The 22,254-nt window shown below is 36.2% G+C and overlaps 1 protein-coding gene across 4 annotated transcripts in view; it reads right to left on the bottom strand.

Moving 5' to 3' along the window:
* Positions 1–22,254, bottom strand: part of FHIT (fragile histidine triad diadenosine triphosphatase) — a 629,524-nt gene that overhangs the window by 488,730 nt on the left and 118,540 nt on the right. For 3 of the 4 annotated variants that reach the window (XM_075052559.1, XM_075052557.1, XM_075052560.1), the window contains exon 2: positions 9,774–9,820. The exons of the other annotated variant lie outside the window; for it this stretch is intronic. The gene's annotated coding sequence lies outside the window, so the exon portion shown is untranslated. The remainder of the gene's footprint in view (positions 1–9,773; positions 9,821–22,254) is intronic. 4 annotated transcript variants of the gene reach the window in all.

Below are 22,254 nucleotides of genomic sequence, written 5' to 3'. Positions count from 1 at the left end.
CAAGCTAACTTAGGATATAATTAACAACTTATGGCTAAACCAGCAGGTAAGTAGAGAGTTTAGTTATTAAACATGTCTGTCAGGAAGTGTTCTTGGTTCCAGCACCCATTTCTGTTGTGTAGTTTTACCATATCTTAAAACAACTTATGTTATCCTGCAAACAATGGTGGGTAGGTGTATTTTAGAGATTTTTTGTGCGTTTGTTAACAGGAAATGATAAAACACCAGTTCTGATGCCATCTTGTTCTCATTCTTCCAAAAAAAGTCTCCTTAGTCAACAGAGAGCAGACAGGCCTGGCCTCTGACAAAGACGATCAATATCTGTTGATCCTGATATGACTGAAAATATATGTGATAATTATAGACATAGGCCAATTTGGAGCTCATTATCTCCACACTTTTTTGTTTCTGTTACTGCATTTTTCCATGACTGTATGTAACTTAGCAAAGTATTATTCCTTTATTATAACTCAGCATAAAGTATTTCATGTCTTCTCATATGAAGCAACACAAAAATAATATTCACTTATTGTATAATAATAATATAGACATGCACTGTCTGGTATACTTCATTGCCTAAATGTATTTAAGAAGGCAGATTTTGTTTTTCCTTAGTCCAAAAAATTCATTGTAACTGAACTAAAATACATTTTCTGAACATCAGATCATTTGTTGTCTTATTGATGACTATGCAAGCAGGCAACAATCTTTAATGTTAAATCTTTCCACTATTTTTCTTCTGAAGCTTTAGTTGATGGAAAAAATAAATTTTATTTGAAAAGAGAAATCAGAAACAAAAATAGCATTTATTTTCTTCAACATTATATATTAGCAATAAAAACCTGCAGTAATTCAACAGAATTATTATGGAGTCTCCCAGTAATAACCTGCCACAGTGAGAAAATAGTAAATAATAGACTGCCCATCAAGCCAGGTGAGCCTTCACTCTGCAGTGAAATGTACACTGCAGCAGATGTAGATCAAGAGTCATTTTCTGGAGCATGAATGGATGAAAACATAAATTATAATTCCTAATACATAATAATCCAAGTTTTGTATACTCTCTTCTGCAAAGGGAAGCATTTCACCTTTACTGTAAGAAATAGTAGAAGTCAGCTTTAGCATATTTATTCTAAGCAGCTCTTGTGGTAACATGAAATTCTGGCAAATAATAAATATTGAATGTTTTTTGAAATTTACAATCTTTGGAGAATGTCATTTAAAAGCTAGATTATACTACTATTTATTATTCAAGGGGCATAATCAGGGAACACCTTAATTGTGTTTAACATCTAAAATAAGCAAGAATGCCAACAGAAAATAATCGTTGGTTTAAATAGGACCTATTTTAAGTATAACTGTAACCAAGAAAGTTAGAGTGTTAATAATTCAATGTTGGTTGAAAACCACTCTCTTATGACTGATTTATACAGACTGAAGTAGGCATATGTTATGCTACAGGTGGATGTGAGGTCGTAAGAAACCACTTTACAGTCTTCCCAGAAGTACAGTGTCAAAAAGGTCACCTGTGGTAAAGGATCTTTTGGATTAGTCTTTCAAATCAATGCATGAATTAAAGGCAATTTACATATAAATGGGCTAATACTCTGGCTTTGAAATTAGATGAATTTTTAAGAGATTTAAGAAACAGCAGAAAAGGTCAGTTAGGCATTAAGTATACATAATGCAATCTTTAAAAACTGCTTGTGTTGGAACTACATGTTTTTGGTTTATTAATATTTTGTATTCACAGCCTGTTCTGCTCAGAAAGGTACTGCCAGCTATTTGTGAGCAAACACAGAAAAACGATCCATGCTAGGGATATCAGATTTGAGGTAAGTACAGTCTAAGTCTTAGGAAGTATAACTTCCTGAATATTAGCATACTTTGAAAGCATTTTTGGTTTCATAAGGCAAAACTAAGAAGCTTTAGTCAAAGTCAGTGTAGATTATTATATACTGGAAAACAAACAACAGAATCTTAGGGAGACTTTTGATATGACATTTTATTTTCTCCCTTATACAAATCTAGGTTCTAGTATCACTTGATTTCTCCCTCTTTAGACCCTTATGACAAGAATGCCTTATTCATCCCTATACACCAGAACCTGCACTGGATTTTATTGTGCCTAACAGCCCAAATACATGCCATAGACAAAGGCAAGATCTAACAATTAACCTTCAGTGTTGTGTGTGTGCATATGTGTATATACGTAAATAATCTTTTGGAGTCAGGATTTTTCTTCCTCATCTTCAGAAAGAATCCTTAGATCTACTGTATTATTTAACATGGACATGCTTTCCTTAGACATGTTTATATTATTGTGTCTTTCCATAAAGAAGTCACTACTAACTTCTACTTACTGCTGCTTTTTCACCACAGTACATCTTGGTGATGACCCTTTACTTTGCAGAATTAGGAAATGACAGCAATATGGGAACCAGTGTTGCATTTGAAAAAAAAAAAAAAGTAAAACATATGATTACCTCCCTTTTGGATATATCTGTGTAATTAAATAGTATGTTCAACTTCCCATTCGTGGACAGCACAGAACTCAAATATGAAGATATAGTCAAACAATGGACACTGAATCAAAGTACCTTCTTCAAGGCCAAGGCTAGACAGACAGTGCTTGCTCAAATCATCTAAGTAAAATCCAGCACCATAGAAATACAAACTAACAATGCAGTTCAATGCTAAAGCTGTTTTAGTAACAGTACTTCTGCATAGTCAATATCCTTGCCATTGACTAAATGTTTTGTCAACACTGAGATGGATCATATTTGGTGGTTTGTTGTTTTTTTGTTTTTGTTTTTTCCACAGCTGGGCTTGGGATAAAAAGAGGGAAGGATTATTACCAGGATTAAATAATAAAAAATTTTAAAAACCTCAGAAAAGAAGGAGTGACAGTAAGATAGCAAGCAATGCTGATGCACAGGACTGGCTATTGATGGGACACGAGAAATAACCAAAGTACTTCTCTATAACCAAAAAGAAGAAATAATATCTTAAAATATTTTAAAACAGAAGGATTGCTTGCTAAAAAGCACCAAAGAATTATAACTTAAGCTGCACGACGAGAATAATCCTTCCGATAACATCCTTGTATTGGGTTTGCATGGCAAGGTTTTGGTAGGAGAGGGGCTACAGGGGTGGCTTCTGTGAGCAGCTGCTAGAAGCTTCCCCTATGTCCAATAGAGCCAAGGCCAGCCGGCTCCAAGACGGACCCACCACTGGCCAAGGCCAAGCCCATCAGGGACGGTGGTAATAAATTAAACTAATTTCCCCAAGTTGAGACAGTTTTGCCTGTGATGGTAATTGCTGAGTGATCTCTCCCTATCCTTATCTCAACCCACAAGCCTTTTGTTATATTTTCTCTCCCCTGTTCAGCTGATGAGAGGGAATGATAGCATGGCTCGGTGTGCACCTGGGGTCCAGCCAGGGTCAACCCACCACAATCCTACAGTATTTAATAAAAGACAAAAGCAGCATCTGTCACAGACATCAACAATACTGTTCTATGAAAAGCTTCAAAACCATTTATAATAAAGTTCATAATCCTTCCATGCACTTAATTTTAAAAATTACAGAATTCTAAGGAAAATATGATTATCTAATCAACCTTTAGGACAGTTTCCTTAGAAAGCCTGTTTTCTATCCTACTGTGCAGTGCAAAACTGAATTTCATGTGGTAATTGTTAAATTGGTCCCTTCCCTTACAGGAAGGCAAAAGAAATCAACAGACATTTGCAATGAGCCCTGCAGCAAGGCACAAACAAAAGCATGAAAATGTCATAGTTTGAGTTTATTTCAGAAGATAAACAATGAAGTTCTGTAAATACAAATAGAATTCTGACGTGCATAAAAGGAGTAATAAGGCATAGAAGATGCACTACTACTAACAAACTGTGGGTAAGTGGTAACAGTACTATTAAGACGATTACTTAGTTAAGTGTTCAAGTAACCAGTGAGTGTCAGATGACTTACATCCTACATATAGTATATACTTTATTGGAATCAGATCAGTTTTAGCTTATACTACAGAATAGAACCTTCTCAAGACTCCAGGCAGCTTAGCTTTGGAAAAAATAAGTATTTTTATTAAAAGATATCCAAGAGACTCAAAAAAGAGAAGTACTTCCCAGTAATGTGGTAAACAGTTCTGACACTAGAGAAAGTATTAACCATAAAGGAACAAGGGACACCATATGTCTAGTTCCTATAAATGTATTATTACAGGAGAGACTCCTTAACACAAGAGCTAACTGGGCCCTCAAATATAAAAGACAATTTAAGATAGTTAAAAAGATGTTTAGCAACAGTTCAAACAAAGAATTTGAAGATTTTTTTGTTCTCTTCCTATGGTAAATTCATTCCTACAGAACCAAAAATAACTTAAACCAATTACTGCAAATAAAAGTCAAACAGATTTACCTTGACAAATTACCATTCTGTAGGGATACTTTTAAAGCAGGTAAATGAACTTGTACAGCAATTCAGTTGATAAAAATGCTAGATTGCTTTTGGTACGTAACTGACTTTTTCTAGTGCAGATTATGCCCATAAATGGGGTCATTTCTTTAGTTACCAATTTAACAGAAACATCTTTTGTAAAAAGTAGTAGTAAATGTAGTAAAAGCTACATGAAGTAAAAGATGTAGTAAAAGCTACCATGAAAAAAAAACAACACCTGAAAATTTAATCCTATAGTACTGTGGGGTCAAATGCAACAAATACTACTTATTCATATAATTTTGAATGGTTTCATTTATGAACATGTAAGTCAGAGGAACATTATCTATTGCATATATACATGAGACTCGGAGCACATGTGGAACAATGCTCATGTTTCCAATCACTGCTTTATGTGAAGTATGCAAAAATAAACATATCGGTCATGCAGGTACTGGAAGATCTGGGTTAATAATAATTTCTAAAAACCCCAAATCTTAGAGGAATGAGGTCTAGCCTTTGGAAAAATAAATTAACAGCAGATCTTGCCAAGTTACACAAGAATTTTGTAAAAGAACAAAAGGTATAGTTTGTAAGGCTATAGGAGAAGCTTGTGTCAAATATAACAACAAAGGGCATGAACTTAAGCTAAGGAAAGGTCATCTTCAAAGAGAATGTTGGAAGAAATGCTTTACACAGAGAATAGTTACGACAGACAATAAAACACTACGACAACCTTTGCAACAAGTGATATAAACTTTAAAAAGTGACACGCATTTGAAAGACAGTTATTGTGCAAATAGAGAAAGAGGGACAGAGATACCTGGCCTTTTCAAAAATAGGCTTTGCATCCATCTATCTTTAAATCACCAGCATTACATCCCTATCTACTACCTCAAAAGTCCACTAAAAGAGAAAATTGACACCAAACTAAACTGAAAGATCTAACAATAAGGTTCTGACAGCTGAAGTGGGTCTTACAGATTCCATCTCCAAATGTTATTGCCTGAACTTGCCCATTTCAGTGAAGGAATAAGTCTTGTCCCATCTATTTCAGAGCCTTCATTTCTCTTTTAATAATTCTTCCAGTTTAACAAGTTTTGATTCAATAATTTGGGTGTTTTAAACCAAACGTATAATCTTAAGTGGCTACCCATCACAAGTATACTGAAGTTGCATATTAAAAAACTTAAAATTTTTATCTTGTGTCATCTGGACATCACCCTGAATCCCAAATCACTAAAAGTTAGAAAAAATGTTATTTTTACCAATTCTTTGAAATATCAAAAACAGTTGAGCACTACTTTTTAAGTTCTGACCAACTGCAGAACACGAAAGGGAAACTGTCATAATGCAGGCAAGCCTCTGAGGAAGTCTGAGCTACGTTTGGAATTGTATCCTCTGGAAGTTTCAAAAGCAGCTTGCCATTATCCTTGTTACACGTCCAAGGGCACACATACACAGTTTCAAAAGTAAAAAATAACTCTCACCATAAGAAGTCTCACTGAAACAAATATAATCAAGTCAAGATGGCTCCAGACGCTCAGTTTTTCAGTGAAGGGATCAATAAGATAGTTTAAATTACAGGATTCTATTAAAAATTGACTCTACTGTATCCTACCATATGCAATACAGAAAACAAACTCTACTAACCACAGCCACCTGCTTGTTCAAGAGGGAAACTACTTCTGGAATTAACATTTGTTATTGTCTGTGCTAATAGATTCTACTATGAGACTGGTCTTGGGTTACCACTATTCAATATTGTTGCTAATAAGAACAATTTTTACCATAATTAGTGTATTTTAGAAAGCATAGAGAAGTTGAAAGGTTATTAGCATCTTTAATGATTTGTGGTAACTTTCACCATAAAGATGACAATATATTAGTTTACCAGATGCCAGATCATGCAATGGATCATTAACAAGAGAATGTTTTCTGAATACTTCCCAAATAAATACCAGCTGGTTTATTCTCAGCAAGCATAGTCACAAGCATCTCTTATCTGATGCACTAAATTGATATCTCTAATGTTCATTTATAAATTCTTTGTCTCAAAAGCAGTACACTATGTACACTATCCTGCAAAGATCCAAAATGATACAATCACTATTTTCAGACTTTAAAAAAAAATATTAGGAGTTTAGTAAAATTTAAAAAATTTATTTAAATGGAAAAAAAAATTATTATATTACACAACTATTCCAGATGTACCCTACAGGGGATCTGATTATAAGGAATAGCATATTTCTTATCTGTCAAGAGTAGTTTGAAGATCAAGACAGTTGAAAAGAATCATTTCAATGGATTAATAGCTTTAGGCCACTGCATTTTAGCAATCATATGCACACATTCGAAAGAGAGACTAAAGCCAATATACTTGGCTATCTGGAATATGCTGTATATTTTAGGCAAGACAATATTGATGCTCCCTGACAATCTGCTGCTGCTCATCTTACAGAGAAGCACCTGACCCTTGCACATCTCCAATGTAAGTATAGAACTAACAAGTTATTAGCATTGCTTGTTGCAGCTAGTGAAAACATCTGCAAGTAGTACTTATACCACCTTCCAGCCCCTTTCCATGGGAAAGGGAAGGGGAAAAGGGGGAGTGGGGAGAGCAAAACAAAAATAAACAACCCCCAAAACAAAACCAAACCAAAAAAAAAAAATCATGTTGGAGGGGAGAAAGACCACACTATTCTCAGCATTCAACTATCTCTTTTTGCCTGCTCTGGGGAGCAAGCTGGCTCTAACAGACTCAGTCTCTAGTGTCTGCCTCTTTCTCACTGTAATTGTAAAGCTAGGATCAGGGATGACACATCTATTTGTTCCTCTCTGTCACTAAAATGAAAATGTCTCCTGCTATTTGGTCAGCTTTGAGTATCCCTCCGCTGGACAAGACCTCATTTCTCTAGAGTAAAGCATAGCTTATAGGGGGAAAACCAGAAGAAAAAAAGATTTATGGAAAAGGAAGAGGGTACAACCTTAAATTTTGTTTCCCTTTTGCAAGTGACCTGTTTAAAAAAGGAAAAAATCTCAGTCACATTTAAGGAAGTAGAAATTCCTTGAACAAAGCACAAAATTAAAAAGCAACTTTTCTCCATCACCAAAAAGCAATAGTTACTTCCAAGAGGAGTCGATAAGGACCATCCACAGCTTTATACAAAGAAAAAGGGATGAATATCAACATATGTGATAGTTGCTGGTTATCAGAATGAATAATTTAGAACTCATTTCCTAGGTATGTGTCTGCCAATACATCAATTGCTTGAGTTGCTCATTCCACAGCTAAACTACTGCACAAGTAGCAATTTCAAAACAATTTTTTACATAATGCTTAACAATTAATCAAAATGTATCCATTGCTTTTCAAATGAACCATTTTTCCTTTCACATTACACATTTAATAACGGGTTTATTCTTAAACTGACTGATGATAATTCTTTGTCTTCATAAAAATACAAATGGAAGCGGGAGAAGTTCGATATCCCACTCTCCTGCAGCATGTTCATTTTATGCTGCTCAGTGAGTCAAAGGGCAAGCAAGTATCTCTGGATATTATCTAGTTCATATTTTCACCCTACGGCACAATATACCCAGGTCATTTCTGTATTAGCCATTTTACTCACCCAAGATGATCAAAGAACCTAAGAGCTGCAAGGTTGCCTGACAGAAGTTTTACCCTAACCTATTCATATTCATAATGGGAAGATTATTGAGTTTCTGATCCATTTGCATGCTTAACTAGCCTTGCTGTATTTCTTATCTAACCTGAAACATTTTTAAATTTCAGTATGTTCTGTTTTAGCTGTTCTGTTTAGGCCTAGGAAAAAAAAAAAAAAAGACTATTTCCCCTCTTTGCAATGGTCATTTATGTTTTTAAGGACATAAGGTTTTTTTGGTTTGGGTTTGGTCTTTTTTTTGCTAAACAACACCAACTCTCATGAATTTGGATCCTGAGAAGTACTCAAGAAATGACAAATCAAGTGAGACTCCTCTTTAAGTATATCAGTTCTATATTAGCTAAGAAATTTATTTACAGAGTGGGAACATAGCATACTTCCCCCACCCCCAACAGCCAAGACCTTACATGATTAATTGATGATACACCCAAGGCTTTGATACTTCAATACATTGTACTTCCAGCCACATACTCTATCTCATGCTTTCTTGGATCATTTCCATTGTACTCCACTGCAATTTACCAAAACAAACCCAACCCTATCAGAGAGGGGTACCATAACAAGACCAATAAAACCCAAACATTAGAACCTTCTTTGCTTCCCAAATCGGAAGTATCATGGTGGTTCCTTATAGGAAGTGAAAATAGTTTTATATTAAGATTTTTCTTTTAGCTTTAAAACCAGTGGGGCTTTTCTTCCCTGCAAAACTAACAATTCAGTATGGAAAGGTCTTGATTTTAGTACATAATTTCTTCAGGGAATTACTATTAAGTTACCAGTTCACTAGCATGACCACTTGGGGTCCCATTATTGCCACATTCATTTGAATGGAAAAGACTGAAGTCTGGAGATATTCTGGCTTGACTAAACTTTAATTTTAGAATTCTCATAGGCACACCAGCTGCGCAGTTCAGCTCCCCAATAAACAAAATTAGCTTGGTGAAGAATTAGAAGATGCAGAAGGCTACCAGCAGGAAAGCAGAAGAGAGCAGTAGAAGGTTTGTATTTGAGCATACCTCACAACATATTTCAGCAATAAGTCAATCTCTTTTCAGAGATTAGGGTGTACAGCCGGGTACTCTGTTTACCAATGTCAAGCCTTTTGGCTTCATAAAATCTGCTGTTGTGATTGGATTAAAACATTTTTGCAAGAGATATAGAGGAATAAGCTCAATCACAGATCATGAAATAACCGTCACCCCAGCTCTTTCTACTGGGGGTTGGACTCTCCAGACTAATATCTTATTCAAACAAAGAGCCTTATACAGAACCTGTGTACTGAGTAACTAAAGCTGTTTTGCATTAGTGCATCTATTGTAATCCTTCTGTTTCTTTCTACCACATTTTGATGCACAAGATTGTGCTCCCAGTTCAAAGACAAGGCAGGTAGATTTAGAGACTCACAGAGGTTCCTGTTACATGACTTAACTGTTTTGGGGTGGTTTTTTTCCCCCAAAGTGTTTCCAAACACTGCTTAAGTAGGTACTGAAACAGCTACATGTCGTGTGGATTTTGTTAGTAATTTCTTTGTTCATTGTTCATGTTATTAATTTCCATTGTTCATGTGAAAAGATCACTGATGGGTCTCATCTCAGTGAACAGAGCAGTATGTTTATATGAGAAATACACACTTACATTATTAGGTTGCAGGAGGCCTCTTCTATGTATTACTCAATCTTTATCTGAAAGAAGAAAACATAACTTAGACGTCTTTAATAGAGAAGGTCACAAAATTATTCAGTGGAGAAATTCATCCATAAGTGCTTGTTGTGTGGGAAGAGGTGTATTCTCCAAGGGAATCTTGCTGAACTTCTCAGAATAAAGCAGTGCGGTTTGGGGGAACTCAATTTCTATTTGACTTTTTTTTTTCCTTCATGTAGTAACAAAAGTGTAGATTGCTCTACAGTACATACCTTTGCCACAAACCCATCAAAACATAGGATTTCTATAATCATTAACATTTAGAGCATCAATTATCAGCTATAAGTTAACATACCAATTGCCAAAATGTCTATTTAGTAAATGGTATCATAATTGGAAAGTATACTATCAATACCATCTATTTTAGGATAACCACTAAACACAAATTTTGCCATAAAGCAAAACTTTGACAAACCTAATGTTTCTTTGGCAAGAAGCTTCAACACTGCATCTTTTCATTCAGGTTTTCTTCTAAGCCTCAGCCAAAAGATTACGAATTCTGAGTTTTAGTTAGATCTGCTCTTTAGAACAAGTCACAACTCTATCCTTACAGATAGCACAGCTAGAGCTAATCAATCTTCTGAAAGGGTTACATGAAATGACATTAACTTCCCACTACTATACAGTAAACCAAAGCGTTGTCTGAAGAAAAGAACAGAAAAGCAAAGGTATTTCTCATTTTTGTAGACTGTTAGGAGCTCCTTGTTAGAACCTATTTTAGCTACACAAGTATTTCAGCTCCAAGGATAAGAAAAAAATCCATACCATATAGCTCAGTGCAGAGGATGATTAGAGTGATTTTTGCAGTGTGCAAGGAAGGGACAATATGACCCTATGCATTTCACTCTCAATTACACTAGTGTATTATAGGAGAATGGAGATTAAACATTCCTGTCATGCACAAGATGTATGCAGCTGCCTCTTATTATTTGGTGAAGGTCATGAGTAAGGCCAAACCTATGACTGCATTCTAGCTAAGTAATTCAGCGGTCCTTTTTCCAAATCTGATTTGATAATGAGTTATTAGGAAATATGAGCCTGGGGTAAGAAATATGCTAATGTTTAGGAGACAAGTATATGCAACAACCCACACTGTTACTGTAAATTAGTGACAAGAAGATTTCTCTAAGCGTAAGTACAAAGCCACCATGAACAGAATTAACCTAATGGCGCATTTTGTCAGTCTACAGAGCCTTTAACAACACTGGAAAGTGCTCTAAGTAGTGGTTTGTTGACTCTATTAAATCCCTCTATCCAGGTGCACACTTTGTGGGGCAGTCATTTCCTCATCAGTAACTTGTCTATTGTTTTGTTGCCATCAATATGATTTACTGTCATCCAGTAAAATCCTTTTGGTTTCATAAAAGTAACATAAGCATCTATAGAGAGGAAATATTTTGTTCCAGAAATGTAATTCCAGTGTTTGGGATTCACTGTCGTTGAAACAGAAGAATGGAGAAATTCATACTTTGTTTTGTATTCTTCCAAAGCACCTCTCTCAAACATAAACAAAAAGTTAACAATGTGCACAGCATTAGGGATTATGGAAGGTTAACCATATAGGAAAGAAAAGCTTGAAAAAATACAAGTTCTGGTCGGTAGGGACACAGCATTTTAAAATATAAGGACTGCTAATGACCACCATAGGATGTTCACTCTAGTAGTAGTACCTGGATTAGAATTGGCAGATGTCAGAGTTGACACTCAGAGTTTGGGTTTGGACGCCTAACTGAAAATGCCCTGAAAAGACCACTTGGGACAGCTTTAATATCAGCTACTGGGAACACGGCCAGAGCAACATACTCAGTGGACAAGTTTCAGCAGTTTGAGCACCATGTCTAAACCAGGATCTGCACTAAAAGAAAAAAATCTTCCTGAGATTGAGAAGGTAATAAAATCACCTCCAAGGAAATAAGACTAAACTAATTCATGGATAATTGAATTTTGATAACTAACAATTCTGGGAAACCAAGTCTGGACAGAAGCAGCAAGAACCAATCATTCCAGTAGCAATCCTCAAAAGAAGGTCAAAACACTGGGACAGACTCCTTGAGACTGAGAGGATTCTTCAGGAACTCATCTTCAACATTACCTTTGACAGCATTAACAGTTAGAGCAGTTGTTTGCTTGTTTTTGACTCCTACCTTTACTTTTTGGTAATTTAAGCAGTTAACAGTATAAGTGGCTAAGGATCAAGGAAGAATGGAGCCTCCTGTCCTAACTATTCTATGAACACAGAACAGTCCATATGCCCTGCCCTGAGGAGTCTCCATGGCCCCATGCTAGGGACCAACGCCGAGTCGCAAATAGCTTTTAGTATTCACCACTGCCAAGCACAAGAGAAGGACGAAAAATGCTGATTCTCTTTCTCAGCTAGAAAGGGATATCTAATAAAGTCATTCAAACAGAAGGGGATCATTTTACAGGGTGCCAGGTCTCTGGTGAGATTACTGTGCACATTCTTTACTGTTTCAAGTGAAAATGTACCTTTGTTACAAAACTTAGAGCCTTCAGCTGATAGAACATGGAAGGATAAAATGCACTGCCACAAGCATTCAGACCAACTTCACTTGAGCTATGAAACATCTATGGCTGCTTCCACTGGTATACCAGAAATGAATAATTTGCGCCCCCACCCCCCCCCCCGCCCCTTTTCCATTCATGGCTAGCTGATTTAATACTACTCTTTCAAAAGCCATTATAATTATAGAATCCAAGCTGTTAAAAAGAAGTCTTAATTAAAAAAAATTTTAAAAAGTCATTCTCGCCACATTAAAGGAAACACCAAAAAAATATTTTGTCTTCCTTACCAATACCATTAAAAACCTTCTAGTCTTCATCCTGCAAAAAAGCATACCCATATTTTTCCAGCTAAGCAATTTGACAGCATCAAGGCAACTTTGGAAGCTAACTTAGATATGATATATATACACACACACACACACACACACATATATATAGTGTATGTGTATAAACAGTAGTTTTCAAGCCAACACTTGGAAGAGACAAATATTAACAAAAAGCCTAGTCATCTACTAATTAAAAAACTTTATACTTGAACATATTTCAGGTATGTTTTAGAACTACACTAATATTAGTTATTTGACCTTCCCTGACATCACACACATTTGTTCCTCAGCGTATGTCTCAGAATCATTATTTAAGACTAAAGCTGACAGACACATGAAAGATACTGAAAAATACCTGTCAAAGGTTAAAGGCAGGATTTCAGCTCATTATATTAAAACTCCATTGGTACTCAGTTTTATGAATTTTTATTCTGTGGCGTGGCTTCAAGGCCCACCATTTTGATTCTTTGGAATAAAAACCACAGGATTTAAAACCCAAAGGTATAGGCTCAGGTTTACAGCACAAAACCCAGGACAGCCTTTTAAACAAGGAGCAGCAAGAAACTTGATAATGAAAAACCCACCAAAGTAATCATCTAAAGCAATAAATTAGTAATTATCATTAATTACCATGTCTCTATGAGGATGAAGATGACTCAAATAAAAAATACAGAAAAATCAAAGTAGAAAGTACAAATTTTATATACCCATCAGGAATTTTTTAGGTGGATTTGGCATTTGAAATGTTGAAGAGAGGAGGAGACATTCATTTATCAGGCTGTATGGGTTTTTTTCCTAAATTTGTCACCTCAGCAAATTACTAAGACCACTGGAATAAAGACTGTATCTTCTCTAGTAAGGGTTTCATAAATATTTATAAGCTGTTACATAAGCATGTCCACATAATGGGACTAACCATATTCCATCATTTAAAAAAAAAATTTAAAAAATGCAGTAACAAGAAGAATTTGTTTGTTCAAAGTATTACAGATTTTTAAAATTAACTTCTATATTTTCATCCTTGGACACATCCATAACATTAAGGTTTATACTCCAGCCAATGATTTATAGTAAGATATATTCCATATCTGGGATATCTTAATTTCAATGTGGACGGATTTTCATTAATAGTGACATTGGTGCATCCTATTTTATTAAGTCCCAGCAAGAATGAATACAGCTCCACAAAACTGAGAAACATTGTACAGAAGTATGAGACAGGAGCCTAAAGGCTAAAAGCTATCCTCAAAGCCTGTCACGCTACCTGCCACAGAAATTTTTTTTTACTGATACATGAAGTATTTCATAATGAATTCCAGTCTTTTGAACTTGTCACTAATTTAATACTACATGTTGCATCAAAAATCTCAACCAAAATACTGCCAGTATCTACAACAGAACCTTCTTCCCACCCTAGACAGACATTCCTAACTGTGAGGAGGGAGCAAACATAACTTACCAAACCCATCTAGGACACCTATTCAGTCCATCACCTATATGCACAGCAAATGTGTCACCTAGAAGGTTTAAATTTAGCCATGGAGATCTTTCAGTATTTTATTCCTGAGAGAAGGCTGACAACTGTAGCTTGCTCTGAGAAAATCAAAATCCAAAGACTACTTACAGAGGCAGTTTTACTGTATGCTTTACTCATTCTGTTAGTCACAGAGTTTGCTTTTTTATGAAGATATGCAAAACTAGATTCTTCTAATGAAGCACTAGCAAGCTGACAACACTTGAAATTGCTTTTACTCTGTAAAGTCAAATGGGAGTATTTAACATTTTTCTGTAATTGCTAAACCAAAGGCTAATCATAGACACCTGTGACAGCTAATGGGTCTGCATTAGTTAAGCTACTCTGACAGGATTTAACTCTCATTTCTGTTCGGGTGATGTCCACAAGTCATTAAAGGAGAGAATTAGCTGCAGAGTATCCAAGCAATACAGCACAATTCAGGGATGAGAGCTGCTTAATAACTCTAAAAAAATAAAACATTAAAATTAAAAAAAAAAAAATCCCCTTCAGTTTCTCATAAGATCACTTTGCCTATATGTTATACCTACAAAAACCTTAGCAACAGATAAGGGTTTGGGCATTTAAGATGACTACCCAGCATGCCGACCAACACCTAATTTCTGTGCTTCCATACTCCTACCTATTTGTCCATACTGATAGTTTCCAGCCTTCCACTTAAAGGCCTTAAGCTCTCTGGATCAGAGAACTTTTTCCCTGTAGGTCAGTAAGGCAGCTCTCAAAGTGGGTCCTGGTTTGCAGCTTGATTACTCAGTGCTACAGTAATTCAATGTATGACTTGTCAAACCTGTATCTAACATGTGAAAAATGAAAATACATTACGAAATTCAAACACTTGTAAAGTTCGACCATTGTGTGGGAGTGAGATGAGCTTAGATGGAGTTGAAAACACAGGTTAGTTACTTGAAAACTGAAATTCTTAATTTTTTGAAATCCTTATGCACAAGACTTAAAGTGGCAGCTGCTAATACAAGTCATTTAAAAGCAGTTTCCACTAGAGCGGACTTTAGAACAGATATTTTATTTAACAGCTACCGCCACAGTTTGGTGACATTAAAAAAAAACAACTAAAAAAACAACACAACAACAAAACCAACAACAAAACCCACCACAATCATGCGAGAAAAGCATAAAGGAATAAAGTAGCGAGAAATTTTTGTAATATCAAAAGATTTTAGTGAGGTGCTTGAGATTTTTTTAAACAGTATCTCATGCAGTTGAATTCCAGCCTACTAGTAAATGGGACTCACTGGGCTAACAGCATGCTGAGTCTACGGAAGGAGAAAAATGTCAAGAGGATATATAAACACATTGAATGTAATTTACATTCTGCTGAATTTAGTGTCTGCCAAGTCTAGTATACTGCTTGAAATCTTGTGTTTATCAGACATCTGGGTAAAATTTAGGAAAGCTGGGAGAGACAGAAATTTCAAAACCATTTGGAAGAACCTCATACTAGTTCATTGTCATGCTTCAGGATAGGTCTTTTTATTACACAATGACTATATGGTCACTATGAAACCATCCTAAAATTCTGATTCTTGAAGATAATACAAAAACTTTTTGGAACTGAGTGTTTAAGGAATGTCAGAAGGACAGGAATATCAAAACACTTAGGTTTGGAAAACAATCTGTATCCAGAACCTTTACACCTAAGATTTAGAGAGGTCTACAGGACCAAAAAAATATATTTTCTGCCTCAACAGTTTTTCCAATATTATCTCTCCCCCCCCACCCCCCCAGCATTTTTTAGAATTCTTTCATGGGAAGATAAAGATCTCTTGAAAATTGTTGACAAATCTGGGACTTGTTGCAATATTCAACTGTGCATTCTTTAAGGTACTCAGCTTGTGCTGAACAGTGAATACTGGACAAGAATGTAGCAAATTTGCAAAAATTGTCACCACGAATTAGAAAGACAGTGAACTGGTCTGATCCTTGCCTTGATCATGGCACAGCTATTTTAAATTTTTACCTAAAATTCTTGCATTTCAGAAGTTTCTGTGAAGAAAAGCCAACAACACAAAAAAGCCCACTGAATTTATAGTATTCATTTGTGAGAATGATGTAAAGCTTGGCTGTGAAAACCACCAGCTTTTCTCTTGTTTATAATAAGGCGGGACTTAGCTTGGACTTCTCAGACCATTATTTTTCCTAATAGGCAGGATATCAAACCGCAGCATTTAAAAGGAGACCATACTTGGGGAAGAACATTTGCTCCAAAAAGTAGACAGACAACTAAAGGAGACATACATACTTGTGTTCCCAGATTTGCTGCAGGCCTAATAGCCAGGGAAGATAGTAAACCAAGGAAAAATAAAAGACATGAAATATTCATCACCTTGAGACATATCCATGCCCTATTTTCTCATCTCCCCCCAGTTTTGGGGGCATGTCCTGCTTCTCACGTGAAATGCCTGGAATTGCTTTCACCCTCCTTAAAATAGTTCCTCTAGCTATTCTCTCACCATCTTCATGCACCTTTTTTCGAAAAAGACAAAAGGCACTATCACCAAAAAAAAAAAAAAACAACAAAAAAAACCAAGCCAAATGCCAAACCCACAAAAAAAACCCAAACAAACAAACCAACCAACCAAAAAAAAAAACAAACCCAAAACCCACACAATGCATCCCTGAGCATACACAGCCAATGCAGGAAACAGCTTCCTACCCACAACTTTGTAGGCTGAACTTTGAACCTATAGCTCCCAGGAGTCCTGCTGAGTCTAGCTCAGTAAAATAAGTACCTGCTATACCTCAGCAAGCAGAGAGAAATATGAATTTTAAAACAAGACTAATGCTCAGAATCCTAGCCAAATAAGGCAAAAGCTTCAACAAGTCACATTCTCCTGTACTTAGGATGGTTTCCAGTAAGTCCAGAGCCAGGTATTAAAAACACCTGACAGTGCTGATGGCTTACATTCACCAGAAGAGAAACTAAGATTAGAATCAGCTAAAAGGAACCAGGCTAAGCCCAACAAAACCTTTATGTTTCAACAAATATTTGCCCAAAGGCTACAACTGAAGTGTCCAGTTAATAACTTGAGTTGATAACCTCACAGACATATAGCTTATGTCAGCATGTGGTCCCACATCCACTACTCTAACCCCATTCCTGCAACTACTTAATGGATTTTCACTTTCATGCTTTTTTTTTTTCCTGAATAAACTTTTCTTAGCTAAGAGCATGTCTTGGCTACACCAGAGATTTTTGACTGCATTTTACCACACTGTAAAGTAGGAAATACACTTTTGGCCTCCATGTAAAATCTAAGACTCTACAGAAACCCCAAGGTCTCAGATACATTGTTTAGCCAGTTCCCTCCCAGAGCAGGCTGCTGCTGCCCTGATGGTTTTCAATTTCACTTGGGAATAAGCCATAAAATATTCAGGAAAGAAGCACCTAGAAATGTCCATTATATTTTTCATGCTTATCTGGGGAGGTTTCTTCTCTGGTTAAGAGAATAATTTCAAGCAAAGGTTAATTATGCACTAGCTTTCTAAGAGCCTATAAAGGATTTACAGGAGGTTGTTTGCAACATGTGCACGCCTGCAAAAAACTTCAGATTGATAGCTGCCTTATGCGGAGTTAGTTTACCTATTTTTTCCTTATTCCCCTTATAATTGAAAAAACAAACAACAACAACAACAACAAACCCAACAAAAAAAAAACAAAAAACAAAACAAAACAAAACAAACCCAACCAAACCACAAAAGCAGAAAACCTAGTGTTCTGCAATCTAAATTCATGAACTAAACCATACATAGCAATGAATTGCAGATCTCCTAGAATCAGTGGCAAAGCTTCTGTTAACTTCAAAGCAGCCCAGATTTGTCCAAAAGGAATGCGACAAAAGAATGACATCTAAGGTTCTCAAGGTTAGGTAGAAAATATGAACAAAGGGGAAAGTTCTTTTACCAGCAGCGCTCTGGAGCTTTCCTTTAGAGCTGTTGTTACAACCTGTGTTCATCCACCCAAGGAGCCTGAGGCAGTGACCTGCTGGCAGCCATACACAGAATTTGCTTCAACCCTAGAAGCAACTCCACCCAACTTGACTAGTCAATACTAGTTACTGATAGGTGAATACGCAGCCTAGATACCATTTTCTTCTTAAGTTTGTGAATTTTCAGCATTTCAAAACAAATACTAGTAAAGGTTATCAAAGGCCTGCCTCATTACTGGAAATAGACCAAAATTTTTCAAGGGATAAATTACTCTTTTTTTATAAATATTCACAGCAACAGAAGACTATGACCAAAAAGTTACTGACAAACTGAATACACCACAGGTATCTTCCAGGTACCACATCCACCATGTATATATTTTTAAATGCTGTACGTGCATAATTATGTTACAAGCCATAATGGCACTACAGAGGCAGTTAGGTACAAATCACAAATAAAACCATGGTTCAAAACTGCATCAATACAGGAACTGCTCCAGCAAGAGTTCACAGTAACCTATATGCAAAGGAGAAGTTCAGAACAGAGTAGACAAATTAATATCTGTATGTGCATTAAAAAGCTGTAACATTAGTTAAGCATTTACAAGCTAAATAACAGGTCCATGCTTTGAGTTTGGATTAACAATAAAACTAACCCCATGCAACATAAATGTTACAAAAAAGCAGCCAATGTAAAATTCACCTTTTACCTTTTTGCCAGATGATAAAAATGATTCCCCACATGGAAATTAGATTCTTCAAAGCTACCATACTGAATCATTTAATTTGACTAAGTACTCCTAATGCAGTTGCACACTGCAATGAGCATTTGAATTTTAGATGAAGCAAATGAAGGGCAAGGTATTTCTTCATACACACAGTTAGAAAGACTACTTAATAGCAGGATGATGCACAGCCTATAGAGACAGACAGTAACTCGGTGCAACTTCATCTAGCCATCCGAAGGATGGGTATATCTTTCACCAATATTATTTTTACTTAAACATTTAAATTGCATCCCTCCTATATGTTAACAGTGTCTCATAGCTACTGCATGGAACTAACCTGGTATAGGATAGCTACAATTTCTACTTTGACTCACTGCCATTCAAACTTCCACCACCTTACCATCATTCTAACTTTTAAAGGTCTGTTTAAATAAATTTGTTTTGTTCATTAGTCAGGGCAGGCCTTCCAACTGTAAAGTCTAAATTTTAAACACAGAATGTTTAGACAGAAGTTAAGCAATCTTAAAGCCTTAATAGATCTTACTAGTCTTAAACTATTTATTGCATATTTACTAACCCTGAGCAACTCAGGCACGGCTGAAATAATTTTACCTGTACTTTGTATTCCATTTTAAGAAAAAATAATACTAATGGAAGAGCAGAAGTAAAGTCTAGGGAAAAGGTTTCTAAATTATATCATGAAGCATTTATTAATAGCCTGAGTTCTTGTTACCCTTTGTTGCCAACAATTAAAAGTAAAATAGCCCATTAATGCTACTAATCATAGATCATGCAGGCACTCATCTCTGACCTAGAGACATAATAATACTACAAAAAAGTAGTGCCACCTTCAGTACTTCAGCTAATGAAGAGTGAATGCAAAGATCAGTTCAGTGAGAACCGAGTCCTCCATCTCCTTCTGGAGGCCAGAAATACACTGCCAGCAAAAGGAAATAAATTGAAAACATCATCAGACAGATGAAAGGGTAGTAAGAAGGGGAGAGAAATTTCTAGTCTGAGGAGTCGAGTAGAACATACTTAAAATCCATTTGGCATCTTCTTTCCCCAACCCCAGTCCCACTATCAATTGCTCTGTTTCATGTGGTTTCAATGTGCACTGGTCATTCTCATGGTGCCATAAGCACGATCTTACTAAGTTTAAGAAAAGAACTCAGTCCTAGGTTAATTACCTACAGCCTGACAGGTCTGTAGGCACTTTGTGATCCTCACATGGTAATGTGCACTCATATGTTCAGTAATGCCATCCCAGTCACTAGGCAGATGGGGAGCCACTGGCAGTTTTCCACAGGTATCAGAAGCACGCATTTGGTCACTACAAAGTCCGACTCTGCAGTCCCGCAGAGCTAGAATGGTTCTAATCCATGAAAAGGATGAGAAACAGCTAAACAGAGATTAAACATCTGCACACTATGCAAGTGCACTTTGTCCCAGGTACAGTTACATATCTTGGAAAAGGTTCAGTGGATAGGCTAGGCTAGCATTAAATATTTTAGCACTAAATCTTTCAGAAGTGGTCTGATTGTTTGAATGACTGTTTCTTGTCCTACTTCACCATTTAAGAACTGCATAGGATAAGTTAGCAAGTTGCTCTATTTCCCTGACAACTAAACACAGAACAGTTTACTGGCACTACCAAGACTAGATGGGAAAAGATTTTTAAGAATCTGCAATGCACCTGAAGACCCCAAACCCTCTAATACAGGGTTTCAAGTCTACTACCAGTAAGCTTCAGTCAGAAGAACTGAAGTTATATTTGTTAGCACTGTAAGACAAGCTGTCACTTTGTCAAATGATTTCTTACCAAAACTGACTGCAAGCATAAAGCATTAACATAATTTATTAGAACAATTAGAATGCTTCCTTGTTGTCTTCTAATTAGATTATTCCTTGCACTGGTAATTACATCAGACAAGAAAAGAATAATAGCTTCAGATTTCTAAAATCATCTGTAGAGTACGTGAGGAGAGAATGATCAATAATGCTAATCTACTGGAACACAAATTCCCAGAAAGAGATATTTTATCATAAGTGATTCTTTAAATAATCAGTCTTATTTCTCAAAGTCCACATTACTCTCACGCATATTTAAAAAAGCACAAACACAAGGGAATAGGCACTGAAACAACCATCAAAACCACCAAATGATAACTGTACTTTGAGGGCTTCTAGGTGAAGGGCACGTTACCATCTTCTCGCACTGACCACAAACGAGAACTGTCATTACATTATCTTTATACAGACCAAGGGAAGAAGAAACTGTTGCAGAACACCCTTCCTCCCCCACATATCCAACTCCAGAGATGTTCCAAAACACCTGATAACTTCTAATATCTAAAAAGAGTTAATAGCATATCTTTTAAATTATTTTCTAGTGGGAATGCCATCAACTATAACAGAAAACTCTTCATCCACACAGTCTTTTCTTTACCATTGCCAAACTCCTCTGAACTTTGTTAGCACTCTGCATTGACTATGTCAATCAAAGTTGCCCTGAACTTTAAGAATCATTAAATATTTCACAGCTAGGAAAAAAAACAGTAGGACATAAAGCAGGGGAGGATGCAAAAACACAGAATGAAAACCAGCAAAAATAGGAGAACAAACATGAATAAAAGGTCCAAAAGCAGAGCACAAAAAAGATAACATCAGATTTCTCCACATTAATGGAAGTAACCCTACAGCTGAAGGACACCTCACAGAGCAAAAAGGCAGAGTAGTGTCAACTTTTATTATATCCCTGGTCCTTCCTTTTCCTACCAACATGAAACATGTAAGCAAATTGTAATGTCGGTGTTGGTTGGTTAATTTAACATCACAAGCTGCAAAGCAGGTTAAGCACATCATTGTTAGGATTGTACTTGAGAAACAGGTGACATGAAATTTTGCATCTGCTACATTCCATCCTTCAAGCCATCCCACTCGCTCCAAGAGATTCAGATTAGGGGAAAACTCCAAATTTTTAAGTTTTCTGCTATAAATATCCTACTTTTTTTTCTGCAATTCTGCAAAATCCTTGGGGAGGTTTTGTTGCTTGCACATTTCACCCACTTCACTATTAGCTTTGGGTGAGAGGAAGGGAAAGGCAAAACAGTTTGTAGCACCTCTACCTCAAAGTCGTCTCTGGACACTACTGAAATCTAGAACCTTTAAAAAGACATCAGCCCAGTGAATGAGAAATCATTCATGAGAAGAACCTAGGGTCTAATGAGGGCACAATAATCTTCTAATAAAATTTACATAATGTAGAATAAGGAATGGGAAATAACATTGGACCAAGGAAAAGTGAACTAGCAGCCAAAAAGCTAATGAAGCAAACTAGAAGAATACCAGAATTAAAAC

Source organism: Buteo buteo, chromosome 21 (assembly GCF_964188355.1).
Source record: "Buteo buteo chromosome 21, bButBut1.hap1.1, whole genome shotgun sequence".
Taxonomy (NCBI): domain Eukaryota; kingdom Metazoa; phylum Chordata; class Aves; order Accipitriformes; family Accipitridae; genus Buteo; species Buteo buteo.
This window is presented reverse-complemented; position numbering and strand designations above follow the sequence as displayed.